Raw genomic sequence first — 14,886 nt, 5'->3', positions numbered from 1 at the left:
GCTTAATAAATACACTTATTTATTCTTATTAATCAAAAACATGAAATGCCCAGAATGCAGCACAACTAGACTATCATAGAGGAATTAAAAGGAGGGATTGTGCTATTTTGCAACAGTCAGCTTTGTGTTTATATTGATTAATGTAATGTCTTGACTCACTTGTGTTGTTACTTTTCATGTCACATTGATGTCAAAAGAATGCTGCTACTCCCGAGTGCTGTTGCAACTTACCTGAAGCTAGTTACCTAAAGTCCTCTGCAAATACACTTTTCAGCTCTTAGAGCTTATTCACAGCAGCATATATCAAATAATGAAGCCTGATGACCATTAAACCAACATTTACATCCTATGTACATTAGGTTCAGTATGAATACATGTAATGCATTTAAAACGTAAGGTGAAGTGGCTCACTACTTGGCAATATTGCATGAAATTTAACCTTTTTTATGCATGGTTTTGTAATCACATATCAATTATTTATAAAGCATGTGTAAATGAATTATTAGTAATTAGCAAACCCCTTTATAAACTCCTTACAAGGGGAACGTTTTACAGGTATATTTCTTTTGTCCTTTTTTTAAATGACATGAAGGTAAGCTAAATAATTGCAGAATTTTAATTCTTGGTCAATTACAGTATTCTAGTAGATCAACTATGCTTATCATGTCAACATGTTTTTTCATTATTTATTAAGTCTATATGTAATTTTTCACAAGATTAAAACTGCACTGACTGTTTACCATGACACTCAATCCCTGAACAGAGCAACATTCCTCCTCTTGAAATGCTGGGAACACCATGCCAGGGAATCTTCCCTGGCATTCCTCTTCCATTGTTAAAGTCTCTCTGTGGAAATGATAGCCTTTCTAATGTGAACTCCCAGTATACACACCACACCATTGTTCTTCTCATAAATTACATTAATTACTATTCAAATCCCCATTGTAGAAACGATCCTTGCTATCAGCCGCAGCATCACGGAGGAGGAATCTAAGGATGTGTCACTCGCGGCCTCATTTCTTCAAAAATCTCATCAGACAATAAAGGAACACTGCGGGCTTCTGTTCGTGAGCTCTTCCTGGACCACTGCCAGCCGCACTTAAACCCATTACAACTATCACTGAAATGATTTTCCCTTTTTCTTCATGCACTGGGTGAATTTCACAGTTATCAGTGCAAATAGACACTGGGTTGAGCGCTGGGATGGGGGATTTGCTGTGGTTGGTGGGATAAGGCTCTCTTAATTAAAGCTTTGCCCTGGGTTAACTGGTTTGATGGTGTAATGGCTGTGAGCAACCAGATGGGGGCAGTGCTGTCTAATGGTACCGATGATCCTCCAGCGATACGTGTGTGCGTGCACATCCTGGATAGAGTGCTCACATTACAGGGTGGGCCTGGGTGGTTTTTGATGGATTGCAAATGATTGTCCCTGAAAACAATAGCTGCTGCAAGTACCATGTGATATTGTCATTGGCCCCGCTCTGTACAGAAACACATCTGCACTGAAACACAAACCGTCTGAACGAGGGCGAGAGTTAGTCATAACTCAGTTAAGATGTCCTCCTGAATGAATGTATGCCAAATCAGCATCATTTATAAAGATAATGGCATCAGGATCTTCCAAAGGATCTCTGAGGTAACTTTACAGAGAGGAACTTTGTGCTGCAAAGACAGCAAAGCAAAAACAGAAATGGCAGATGGCATGTTCAATCAACATATCCATTAGTGAGAAATATTTGCCTCATATCAGATTCATTTGACTGTTTTACAGCAACACATATGTGTCACCTGTATTCATAACAATTCAGGATTGAGCTAATCATGGAGTTACTGATAAACTTCATTAGATGGTCAATCAAGGTTGAATGCAGGATTGTTAGTAGCTGAAAACATGTAAGCTGTTTTATCAGATAGAATATAAAAGAATAATAGGAATATTAGGCAGGATTGATAGATGAATAGTATTTTTGTAACATTTACATTAATGTTCCATTTGTTAGGGCTTTATAAAGGGGTTTATTAATGACTAATAAGTAATTTATAAATACACTACAATTCATTGATATGCAGTTATAACAACACAAATAAAAGGGGCTTTCATGCAATACTTGCCAAATAGTGGGAATTTTAACTTACATGTAATAAATGCTTAATAAATATTCTTATTCATACTTATTTGAATCAATAGCATAAAAATGCTATTCTTCATGATTTTTGTCAGAATGCAGCAAAAGTACACATATCATATCTTATCATAGCATAGTTAGATTAGTAGGGATTATGTCATTTTGCAACAGTCTGCTTTGTGTTTATATAAATTACTGTAATGCCTTGAATCATTTGTGTTGTTACTTTAATGTCACATCAATGTCAGTAGAATGGTGCTACTCCCAATGGGGTGTCCCAACTTACCTAGCGTTAGTTACTTAAAGTCATAGGTTTCTAATTTTGGCAACTCCTTAATAAAAGCTGCATTTGTGTCCTCTTTACATTAAGCTACATTTTCAATGGTTACTAATATTGAATAAGTGTTATTAAGCATTTTGATATCATCAGTTAAAACATTAGATATCATGAGCTAGAGGTGAAGAAATTGGTTAATGTTAATTTATGAAAATGCAGTTGTTCATTGTTATAAAATTGCTAATTATTAATTCCATTTAACTAATGTAGTTATCTAATGTTAACAAATACAACATATGCTAACAAATACAGCCTTATTGTAAAATGTTACCAAGTAAGCTACCTAAAGTTTTTTCTCTCTTATTCTTATGATTTGTGACTAATGCAAAAACAGATGAACTGGTGTCACAGGATGTGTACTACCACAGCCATATGTTTTGCCTAGTTATCCTGGGCTCACAAACAAACACATAAGTAAACACAAGTATCTAAACTTGCACATACTCATCAAGCATTGCGACAAGCCGAGCAGGTACGTGACATTTCTCAGAGCGAACTGACACAAGTTTTCAGTGTATTCCTCTTTTGCACATTATTTCTCCCATCTTTCACAAAGATCCACACACACTGTATTTTCTGTCTATCCCTCTGCCAAACTTTTCTTCAGGTTGTGGCACACAGTCTAAACTAGAGCTTGACAATAGCTATTTCCTTTATCAGCACTGGCGCCGAAAGCCAGCTTGCTGGCAGCTAGGGAAAGGTCGAAAGACTTTTCAAGATGGTGTTTTTCTTTGTGCTAAGAGAAGCAGTGTGTAAGAGTTGTTCAAGCTTCCATGTGAGTGTGGGTTAGAGAGAGCTGCTGTGTAAGCCATTTCTACATCTCCCTCGTTGTATAGAAAGGACCGTAATGAGATCAGGCCTGTCATTACAGTTATTGATGTTCTCTCTGACACAGGAAGATATACTCCATAATTATGGTGCTGGGAAGTCCCCATGATCACATGTGTATGTGTGTGGCAGATTAAGGGCTAAGCTGACAGAAATACACTCTGAAGGGCCTGCGTCTTGAGCGTTGTAGAGCAGGGCCCAATGTGAGGGAGTGTTGTGGTTGAGTGAGCAGTGTGTGTGTGTGGAGTGGGTAGATGTGTGGTGAGTGATTGTGAGTGAGTACGGAAAGGATCAGTAGATTTCGACATCACTCAATGTCTACGGCAGGGCCTTGGACTGGAAATGTGAATGCTCTCTCTCTTTTCCCACTCACTGTCTCATTCCCTTTTCGTTGCTCATGTATCTTCCTTCGCAGAGGTGTCTGCTGTGACTGTATGGATATGAATCACTTAAAACAAGCGGATAGCTGCCTTGTTGTCTTTAGCAAGCTGTGGAAACTGTGAGAACCTGAGTGAAAACTGCTCCCTGCAGTCAAGCTTTATGGCAAATGAAAATAAACTTTGGGTGAGTGTAGCGCGTTTTACTAGCCCTTTCAACTGCATCACAACAGTCTGCCCATTTGGGCCTAGTAGAGCTGTTTCTTGCTTTTGAAACCTGTTTCCAAGATCCATCTGCATCAGTATAACTCCATGCCACAGTATCTTAAAGACATGTTCACAAGTTTCTGACATCTGGTAAGTCTAAATCAAGTCTCAAGTCTTTGAGGTGGAGTCAAAGTGAATTTTCAAGACTTTCAAAGTCAAGTCTAAATCGAGTCTCAAGTCTTTGAGGTCAAACCCAGGCAAAGTCTCAAATATTTCATGGACAAGTCAAAGTCAAAGCTCAAGTCTTTTAAAGACAAGTCTAAGTCAAGTCTCAGATCTTTGAAATGGCATCCAAGTCAAGTTTTAAGTCTTCCAAGGATAAGGCTAATTCAAGTCTTGGGTCTTTGAGGTGGAGTTCAAGTGAAGTCACAGGTCTTACAAGGAAAAGTCTAAGTCAAGTCTAGGGTCATTAAGGTAGAGTCAAGCCAAGCCTAATGTCTTCCAAGAACAAGTCCAAGCCATTTAAAGACAAGTCTAAGTCAAGTTTCAAGTCTTTGAGGTAGAGTCAAAGCCAAGTCTCAGGTCTTCAAAGGACAAGTCTGAGTCAAGTCTCAAGTATTTGAAGAGGAGACCAAGTGAAGTTCGAAGTCTTGCAAGGACAAGTCTTGGTCAAGTCTAAAATCTTTGAGGTGAAATCCAAGTGAAGTCTCAAGTCTTTGAGATTGAAAACAAGTCAAAACATTTTAGTAATGGTTTTGGTTTGTTTACAAGTCTTTAAGCTGGTGTCCAAGTCAATTATGTTATCTACTGTTTACATGTCAACACACAAGTCAATCTTTAATAGTCATAAGTCAAGGTCACGTTTGAGTCTGGCACACAGTCACAATCTCTAGTCTCTCATCTCTTAAAAAACTTAACAATGCATTTGAAGACATGCAGAGAGGTGAAGGCATTGGACGAGCTTCACCTCACATGCCTTTGCCCCTGACTGCCCTCTGGAGAGGTATGACAGTGGACATGGCAGGTAGGTGTTGACCTCTTCACCTCCTCAGCTCACCGGAGCAGACAGGGCTCGTGTTAAAAGAGAGGGATCGAGGGACGATGGGGATTTTGGGGTGGGTTTCTAGAGTTTACAGTGAATGATGGGGGTGGCGAAAACTATGTTCAGTAGAGTTTGTGTTTGACCTTGAGCAATGAAAGGTCTGTTTTGAGGAATACCTATTGAGCTCTCTTGTCCAAAGATTAACTTTCATGATGGTATTGTTAATAAACAACAGTAAGTCCAACTTTAGTAAATAGGACTTACATTTACGGTTTATGATTGCTTATTATTGTTTACTTTAACTAATCATTAAAATTTTTTGCAGAATGCAGAATTAAAATATGAATTGAAGTAGAACTATAATGGAATTAAATATTAATAAAAACAAATTTAGCTGCTGTAAATGTAGTTTTTAATAATCAGACATGGGGACTTGTGACTTGGTGACTTGGACTCGAGTCGACTCGAGTCGCTATTTTTATGACTTGTGACTTGACTTGACAAAAAATAAAATACTTGAGACTTGACTCGGACTTGGAAGTTAAAGACTCGGGACTTGACTTGACTTGAGACACGAAGACTTGAATGACTTGAGTGTTAATCACATCATGTTTTCAGTTTGAATATAAAATATATAAATTATTTAATAAAAAATAAGTTGATCCAGCTGGAGTGCAGGCTGAGAATAGTTTTGTCATGACTGGATCACGACACTATAGGCTATCATCAGCCATGCCCTCTCGTACCTTACGCACACCACGCCCACTTAGATCAGATAACACATCAACATGTCAGCCGGAAGGGTAACGTTACCGAGGGTCATCGCTTTCGGCTTCAAAAATTATTATCAAGATGGCAAAAGACGAACAGCGCTTTGCAAGACATGCAACGTTAAGATAGCGGACAGCCAGACGACAACCTCCAATTTCGTCTGCCATTTGAAGAGCCATTCTGCCCAGTAAGTGCTTGTCAATTTGTTAATTTTATCTGGTTAGTTGGTAGTTAGCTAATGTAATAATAGCAGGGTTCCCACGGGTCCTTGAAATCCTTGAAAGTTTGTGAATCTGAAAAATAAAATTCAAGGCCCTGGAAAGTTCTTGAAAATAAACATACATAGATACAGGTCATTGAAAGTGCTTGAATTTATTTTGTGCAAGAAGTGTTCTGGAAAAAAAAAATCTGTCCATTAATTTTTTATTTCGCCAACACTTCGTGGCTTATGCTGCATACTAGCCTGCTTGATTTACGTTAGTTACACGCATTTACGTTAAGTGTTTCCTGCGCGAGGTACTTTGTTTTGTACGTTGCCATGACGTTCACGCGCGCTGGTACCTCAACGTTTCCCACTCACAGACATTGCAAAAATATGCTTATGGATATACTCTGTGTGAGTGAATGAGTGAGTGTGGGTGTGGGAGTGTGAGAGCGCGAGAGTGAGTGTGTGTGTGTGTGTGAGCGCGAGAGTGAGTGAGTGAGTGAGGGTGTGGGAGTGTGGGAGAGAGAGTGTGTGTGAGAGTGTGTGTGAGAGTGTGTGTGAGAGTGTGTGTGGGAGTGAGTGTGGGAGAGAGAGTGTGTGTGTGTGAGAGAGAGAGTGTGTGTGTGTGTGTGTGTGTGTGAGAGAGAGAGTGTGTGTGAGAGAGAGAGTGTGTGAGAGAGAGAGAGTGTGTGAGAGAGAGAGAGTTTGTGAGAGAGAGAGTGTGTGTGTGTGAGAGAGAGAGTGTGTGTGTGAGAGAGAGTGTGTGAGAGAGAGAGTGTGTGAGAGAGAGAGTGTGTGTGAGAGAGAGAGTGTGTGAGAGAGAGTGTGTGTGAGAGAGAGAGTGTGTGAGAGAGAGAGTGTGTGAGAGAGAGAGAGTGTGTGAGAGAGAGAGTGTGTGTGAGAGAGAGAGTGTGTGTGAGAGAGAGTGTGTGTGAGAGAGTGTGTGTGTGTGTGAGAGAGAGTGTGTGTGAGAGAGAGAGTGTGTGAGAGAGAGAGTGTGTATGAGAGAGAGTGTGTGTGAGAGAGAGAGGAGAAATGTAACAAAGTTTAATGTATGTAACTGTGTTTGAGAGAGAGAGAGAGGGAGGTGTTCTGAGAGGAGTCTGTTGGATGTTAAGCTGTTATTTGTTTTATGGACTCAATGTTGAAAATTTAAAACATTTCAAACACTGTTGGCAGAAGTGAAAAATAAATAATTTTATGAAGTTACAATTTTGTTTGATTCCATGATGTATTTTACTGAACATGAGTATTGTAATTTACTGACAGTTACTTATATCTTGTCTTTTCACTTTATTATGATCAGATTCTGCAGGTAAAATTACAATAATATGGTGACTTGACTTGGACTTGACTTGACATAGCCTGTGACTTGACTTGGACTTGACTTGACATAGCCTGTGACTTGACTTGGACTTGACTTGACATAGCCTGTGACTTGACTTGGACTTGACTTGCCCAAGAAAAAAATACTTGGGACTTACTTGAGACTTGCACATGTGTGACTTGGTCCCATCTCTGTTAATAATCCTTGTTTTAAAAGTATGATTTACCCATAAACATGTAAACAGATAGCATATGCAGAATATCTAGAAACATTAGATAATACTAAAATCATTGTTTTAAATGTGATCTACAAAAATGGTTCTTAAAATAATGAAATATACTGCATATGAATTAATAAATAAACTTTCATTTTATGTTCAACGTTCAAAGAACACTTCATTTCCTAGAATCACAGAATTTACCACCAAATCTGGATGGAGCAAAACACCATAAAATAGGCTTCCAAGATATCTTGCAAAAGGAACCAATTACATTCTTCGGTTGCTTGACTGTGTTAAATTAATTTTAACTGCGATTCATTAAATTCCTCTTGCTGTCATTCCAAAAAAGTTACTGTTTTAACAGTTATATTCTCATGAATTGAAAAGGAGCCAATTCTTAAACTGAGATTTTGTACTTATTAATTTTTTTTTAGAAATGTTCCCAACCCTGAAGATTACTTTACATGAGACTTAATGAACATTTAATTATTTATTTATCTTGTCTTTTTTGTCTTTTAATGCCTTTATATGCCATTGGAAAGAGACAGGAAATGATTGGGGAGAGAGAGCACGGAATGAGACATGTGCTCCATTGAACACAACCAAAAAGTATTTCAAAATAAAAACAAAATAATACTAAACCCACCTTGCAAAAAATTGCATGAAAGTGCATTGCTTTGAGATTGTGACTCAATTCAGATTTCCTTTTACAAGGCTTCAGTAAATGAATTCTGGACAATTAGTGAAATTGAAATGTATTGATGGGAACTGTGGGCGCCAGACTCTTTCTCAGAGTTCTCCAATAGCATCTTCTATTGAGCTAGAGCACACTACTTCATCTGACAGCTCACAAGCTGCTCAATTATATCTATGAGGCTGAAGAGAGTGGGGCATGTGGATAGAACACGTGCTATCTGGTGATAACAGACAGTTAGAACGTTTCTTAAAAGTACAGACCCTGAAAAACCAATCAGAGACATTTTAGAGTCTGCAGTTTATATTTAACACTAAAGACCTTCATCTTTCTCTTCTTTAAACTTTTTGTTGATGTAGATACCGTTCACTAGTGATAGCAGCAATGCAACTGTGCATTACGCTTTTTTGTATTTTATTTTTGGGCCTATTTACCATTTTATTGATAGTTATAGCAAGGAATGGGATTGGCATATGACACAAACCAGATTCAAACTAGCATTGACTCACTATGTTGGAGCATGCAACCACTAGGCCAGGGGTCACCAATTAGCTGACTGTGGTCCAGATCCAAATTCAACATTGGTTCCATCCAGACTGCTAGTCATTTATCATAAATAATTTAATCATGAACAAAGCATTTTTCTCCATTCAGAGAAACGGAGCATCTAAAGCATCATACATACCATGAAAGAGACTGTACCCCTTAGAAACTCTTGGCAAAACGGAGGTGTTTCCCGTAAAAGTTTCATTTTTGGGTGATCTATTCCTTTAATTGAATACCCTGGCCAAGGCTTCGATGAGTGGGACACTCTTATAACCTGAATAAAATATTAGGCATAATCATGCTTTCATTCATTTAGGGTGTCTGGGGTGAATATGTAATAAGCCATCGTATCTGGTCACTATATTGCATTAACCCAGATAAGCGTGACATCTGCGTAGCTTTTTAGTTTTGGGCTGTCATTTCTAATTCCATACACTTCAGTCCAGCTTACATTCTCATCAAACAACCTAAATTATCAACTGCCAAAAACCTTCAAGCACTAGACCTTCCTTATTTCTCACTTCTACAAAAACGTATCGAGTTCCCCTGAGGTATAAATTACTGTATGTTATCTGAATTACTCCCGTTCATTCATAACCTGGTTAAATATGTATGTAGGTGCTTGTTGTGTCGCTCTCTGTGGCTTTGGTACGGTGGCCCAGAGGTGATTTATTATGTTAAAGCAGGCAGACGTTGACCTTCCTTTAATTAACACTGATGGAGATAAAGGTGAGCGCGCAGACGATGAAGATAGATTTGCGCACATAAATCATCGGCCGGGCTGTTGAGAATGGTGAAGGTACAGGAATAACCTTGGGTTCACAGGTTAAATGAGCATTCACAGAGGAGCATGGATCATCACTTATACCGACAACAGCCATTGTGATCTACCGCACTGTGTTTACCTCCCTTCATTTATTAATTTAAAGCCTTGCATTTGCTTACACTTTTTTTTCTAATAGTTCTTGGCAGGGGGCTTTGTTTATTAAACAATAGCATTGTTTATGCCTGTATAGTGGGCCACAACTTACAGTATGACCTATACTTCCCAAATGCTTGCATTATTACATTCCAAAATACTGTGTTTATCATATACAACATCGGTCACCAATTAGAGGACCGCGGTCTGGGTCTGGACCCCGGCTTCATAACAATGGCTGCCCTATCTAACCGTTACTAACTGCGCTTCAAAAAAACTGAGCTGTGTACAGCGCAAAGAGCTCGGTCATAGATGGCGCTTATCTTTCAGCACTGCATCCTCGAATATTTTTCTCTATTACAGAACATGTTTAATTTATACTCTTTCGCATTCCATGTGCATTACTAGACATGTGGCGCCGAGCGCAGTGTTACAGACATTGTTATTTTAACAGCAGTAGGTCTTTCACTAAAACATACAGCAAAGTGAATTCAACTTGATTTGTCTGAAATGAATCTGACCATTCAGCTAAACCAGGTTTGTGACAGGACAATGTGCTTCCAGAGCACCTTTAAACTATACTTTTTTTTTTTTATTTGCTTTATTAATCAGAATGTTTCGAGCCTTTTTGTGAAAATTAATCAAAGATGTCATAATTTCTGCCATAGATGACAAGAAAAAACAACCAAAAATGTTATATTATTGTAGCATAATTGAGTTCTCATGAGAACATTTCCATTATTTGATAGTCTGACCATTTATAGCCCTACTTTAGCCAACAGTATTTTTAAGTTCACTACTGTGATGTATATTGTTGTTGGTAGATTTTCACTTAAAGAAAAATATACAAATGGTCCATTCAGACTTTTACATTTTCAAAATGTAAACCCCCCATACAGGATCTTTCCCTATAGTCACAGTCACACACTTGCCCAGTTTTGACTTTATGATTTTTTCTACTTTTACTAAGTACTATTGCTACCAACTTGAAAATATATAATAGCTATTTCAATAAATGAGCATTCCTTATGTTATTTCATAGCTATACTGACTACTGACACCACGCAAGTTAACTGTTACACTGGTGCTGCAACAAGTGAAGGAGGAGGGATGCGCCGTAATAGAGTCCTCGCCACTACTATCCACCCCAACGGAGCAGCTGCAGCCATCTGCCGGGGGGACGGAATAGTCTGGCCGCCTGAGAGCGGAGGATCGGCCACCAAACGCGAGGGGAGGAGGGGCTCCTAGCTCACCGCCTGGAGCAGTCAGGGTCGCTGTCAGGGGCAGAGAATACCCCTCCAGCCACTAAAACGTGCCGGGTCAGAGAACCGCCAACCGCGAGCGGTGAGGGGCTCCTGGCCGTCCGCCTGGATTGGGAGGACCACTGCCAGAGGCGTGGGAGACCCCTTCCTTCCACCGAGAACCGAGAACTGCCTCCAATCTGCCCAGGGAGGCAAGACTGTCGTCCACTAGAGGGTGGAGTTGCCTAGTGTCCGAGGACCAGGCTACGGTATATCAGAGAACCGGTGAGAAAATTACTTTTTTTCTCTCATTCTCTCCTCTCTCTCTCTTGCTGCCGCTCCGCGTTGGCCTTTCCCTCTATTTTTAAATATTATTATTGTGTTTTTGGTTGGTATATCACTATTAAAGCATGTAAAGTACCGCATGTTTTTTTGTTATTATTGTTGTTTCCCTCCCCTTGTCCCCTCTCAGATCCAGGTAGACAGGGATGACCTGCCGGTAGACATCATGCCGGGGACCCCCCAACCTGGAAATGAGGGAGGAATATGGCAGGGCTGACGGCGGGGCTTGGCCGTAATTCACCCGGCCCCTAATTAGGCTGATTAAGCCCGAGAGGGATCGACAGAGAGAGAGAGTTACGGGCAGCTGCCCGACACCTGTGTGTGTGTTTGTCTTTTTTGTTATATATTATTATACTATTATATTGTCAAGCCGGTTCTCGCCTCCTCCTTTCCATTGAACTGTGTTACACCCTGATATACATACAGTATGTCTGTTTTAATGCCTTAAAAACTTGGATAGTTGCTTTTATGTGATGTTTTGAACATTGCTGTTTTGCAAATTCTGAATCAGAGACCATTTAGCCAAGACAGGACACTTCTATTAAAGGGTTAATTAACCCAAAAATGAAAATTCTCTTATCATTTACTCACCCTCTTGTCATCCAAGATGTGTGTGACTTTCTTTCATCTGCTGAACACAAAATGAAGATTTTTAGAAGAATATTTCAGCTGTTTAGGTCCATACAATGTAAGTGAATGGGTGCCAAATTTTTGGAGCTCCAAAATCCACATAAGGGCAACATAAAAGAACTTCAGAAGACTCTGGTAGTTAAATCCATATCTTCTGTAACTATATGATAGGTGTGGGTGAGAAACAGGTCAACTTTTCCCTTCACTTTCACTTTGTCCTTCTTCTGTTTTTGGTGATTCACATTTTTCATTCATATCGCCCCCAACTGGGCAGCTCTCACAGACACGCTAATGGCATGAGTGCACATCACCAAGACAATAAGGCAATATGTGCTCATGCCAACTAACTGATAATATGAGAGAATGCATGGTAATGGCGATAAAGCAATGCCATGCATTCTCACGCAAGAAAAAGGCTGAGCGTACATCGCGAGGCAAACACCACACGATGCATGCAACAGGCAACAACACGAGACAAGACACCTGTGTGAGAGATCAGCCACAATAAACCGACAGCTCAGACCGAAGTGACCAAACCTCACAACAAGAAGATCCGGGCGCGCAGTGCAACGCGAACGCAACGCGAAGCACGTCTGTGAGAGACAGACAAAACGAATGAAGTGTATGCCGCCAAGATGACATAAGCGCAATGAACTCACGCCAATAAAAGGCAGAACATGGAGTATGAGGGAGCATTCCACGGCCGCCGAGTTGACTGACTTGATAAAAAGACTTTGTTTGAATTCTGCTGATGTAAATATGTCACCATGATAACATTACCTTGTTGGCTAACATACATGAGGTTTTGCCAAATTTGGAAATAAATTGGGGATGGGCGATATCACTTATTTTCTTATCGATCCAATACCAAGTACTTTTAGGCCAGTATTGCCAATATCAATACCGATAATGAATGTAATTTTTACAAATTCTTTGGATAAAATTAGTAACTTTATTATTACTTAATTTTCTATATATTTATAGTTCTAAGAAGAAAATGTTCTTGCTACTTTGTTTACATTTTAAAAATTAGTTAGTATAAGCCACATATAAAACCTCAAAATTAACCATAGATATAATTATATGGTTATATTACTAAAACCAAGTTACCATATGGATACAGTAATGCTGTAGTAAAACCATTGTTAATTGTATCAAAACTTTGGTTACTGCCTAAAAGAAAAAAACATGGTTACACTACAGTCGTGGTTAATACAATATTACTACAGTAAATCCATAAGTAGTTTTCATAAGGGTATCATTTATTAAAACAAGAATTAAAGATCATTGTCAATGTTTTAACACCTTAATTTAAATAAACCTGTAAAAATTGTCACACAATCCCATTATAATATATGTCACATCTAGGTTTGCCATTACTTAGTGTGAATAACTCCAGATGCTGTTTTTCTGTCATTACATCAGGACAACACTGCTCTCTCTCTGAACGAGCGCTGACTGAAAGGGTGAGCGCTGTCTGACTGCTGGCGTATTTTAGCATTTCTGCATGTCAAGATGAGTGGAACAAAAAATAGCTCCAGTGCCATGCAACAATTTGCTAATATAAGTATTTTTTCCACTTCGAAGCTTATGAGATGCATTAATATTCATGTAATCTAAATATTAAGATATTTTAATGTGAGGATTGATATTCTTGATACTTTAGTATCGATCCGCCCATCCCTTATATAAATAGAGTTAATAAAAAGAGTTACTTTAAGGCATCTATTTTTACAAATTATAAAGGATTATAAATTATTTGTCAAAACAAAAATGTTTAATGAAAAAGAAATATATATATTTTTCTGACAAATTAAATATATATATATATATACACACACACACACATTTTATTTTAGCAACATATTCATTCATTCTGCCATTCATTCATTCATTTATTGTAATGAGACAATGTTGTAACAATGTGGAAACAAATCTGAAATACTGACCAAACTGGACCAGCAGAAAATAATCCTTATTGTTGAGGCTTGTTGTTTAAAAAATTTCCACTCTCTTTATGTCTCGATTTCTGTGACTCAAGTTTTTAATTATTATTGCATACCACCCCATTAACCACCATTTAAGCTATTTGCAGAGAACATTTTAGACACACTTCACTGCCTAATATCACCCATTTAACACTTTCCTTCAGAGCTAGGTGTTTATAGTCTGGCCAGAGGCGAGGGCAAAGTTATGCTGTTAAACCAGAGTTTAAGATTAACATGGCTGTAAGTTAATAAATGACATGCAATTTATAATAAAAGACGATAGCGCATGAAGGACAGCGTGAGAGTTACAGCTAATTCTGTTTACAAAAATCATGTGATACAAAACATATTAAAACTTATATCCAATAATGCTCTAATTTGCTCTGAAAGAACTGTCAGAGAGAGAGAGAGAGAGAGAGAGAGAGAGAGAGAGAGAGAGAGAGAATCAAAACTCAACAAAAACATTAGAATTAAATGAAATGCACATCCAATGACTGACATCAACAAGTTTACAGATGTCAATGCTTAAGAACACTGTAAATGTTAATAATGACTTATTTTGGTTCAAATGAATAATTGATGCTTATTTTATTCAAGCAACGGAAACAAACAGGATTGAGGCATATTATTCTGAATTTCGTCTGTATGTTCGCTAATGAGCACAACATACGGCCCTGCGTTCTATGGTGGTACCAACCAATGTGTCATTTTGCCTCTTGACATTTTCATGCCTCAAAATGATTCATGCATTTTCAGTGTTATTTGCAAGCCCCCATCACCAGTTCATAAATTATTTATTTATTTATCATGAAAATCTGTTTTGGAATTAAAGACTACCACACTTCAAAGACAGGAAACCTTTGATATGTTTGATTCTCTCTGAATATTTGCTTGATTTATTCTGTTTATGCGAAACACCTCCGGGATTATAAAGGTGGCATTTGAATACATTTGAGGAAACTAAATTATATTATAAGAATGGTTGCTGGTCATATAATTAAAGAAGTGGGCCTAATCCTCAGTTTTAATAGGCCATTTTGGGTGCAAGTATACCTCACAAAGTGGTATGTTATAGTAGGCACAAAT

At 38.5% G+C, this 14,886-nt stretch overlaps 1 long non-coding RNA gene across 2 annotated transcripts in view; it reads right to left on the bottom strand.

Moving 5' to 3' along the window:
• The window catches only part of LOC127658422 (uncharacterized), a 25,277-nt gene extending 11,411 nt beyond the window's left edge, over positions 1-13,866 (bottom strand). The window contains exons 1-2 of one of the 2 annotated variants that reach the window (XR_007972381.1): positions 13,762-13,866; positions 11,774-11,810 (exon numbers count right to left, since the gene is read on the bottom strand). This is a non-coding gene — a long non-coding RNA (uncharacterized LOC127658422). Of the gene's footprint in view, positions 1-11,773; positions 11,814-13,761 lie in introns of both variants that reach the window. The other variant, XR_007972382.1, reaches the window with a different exon arrangement.
• Positions 13,867-14,886: the final 1,020 nt, after the last annotated feature.

The sequence above is a fragment of the Xyrauchen texanus genome, chromosome 17, assembly GCF_025860055.1.
Source record: "Xyrauchen texanus isolate HMW12.3.18 chromosome 17, RBS_HiC_50CHRs, whole genome shotgun sequence".
Classification (NCBI taxonomy): domain Eukaryota; kingdom Metazoa; phylum Chordata; class Actinopteri; order Cypriniformes; family Catostomidae; genus Xyrauchen; species Xyrauchen texanus.
The sequence above is the reverse complement of the archived record's forward strand: the minus strand, read 5'-3'. Positions and strand labels throughout refer to the sequence as shown.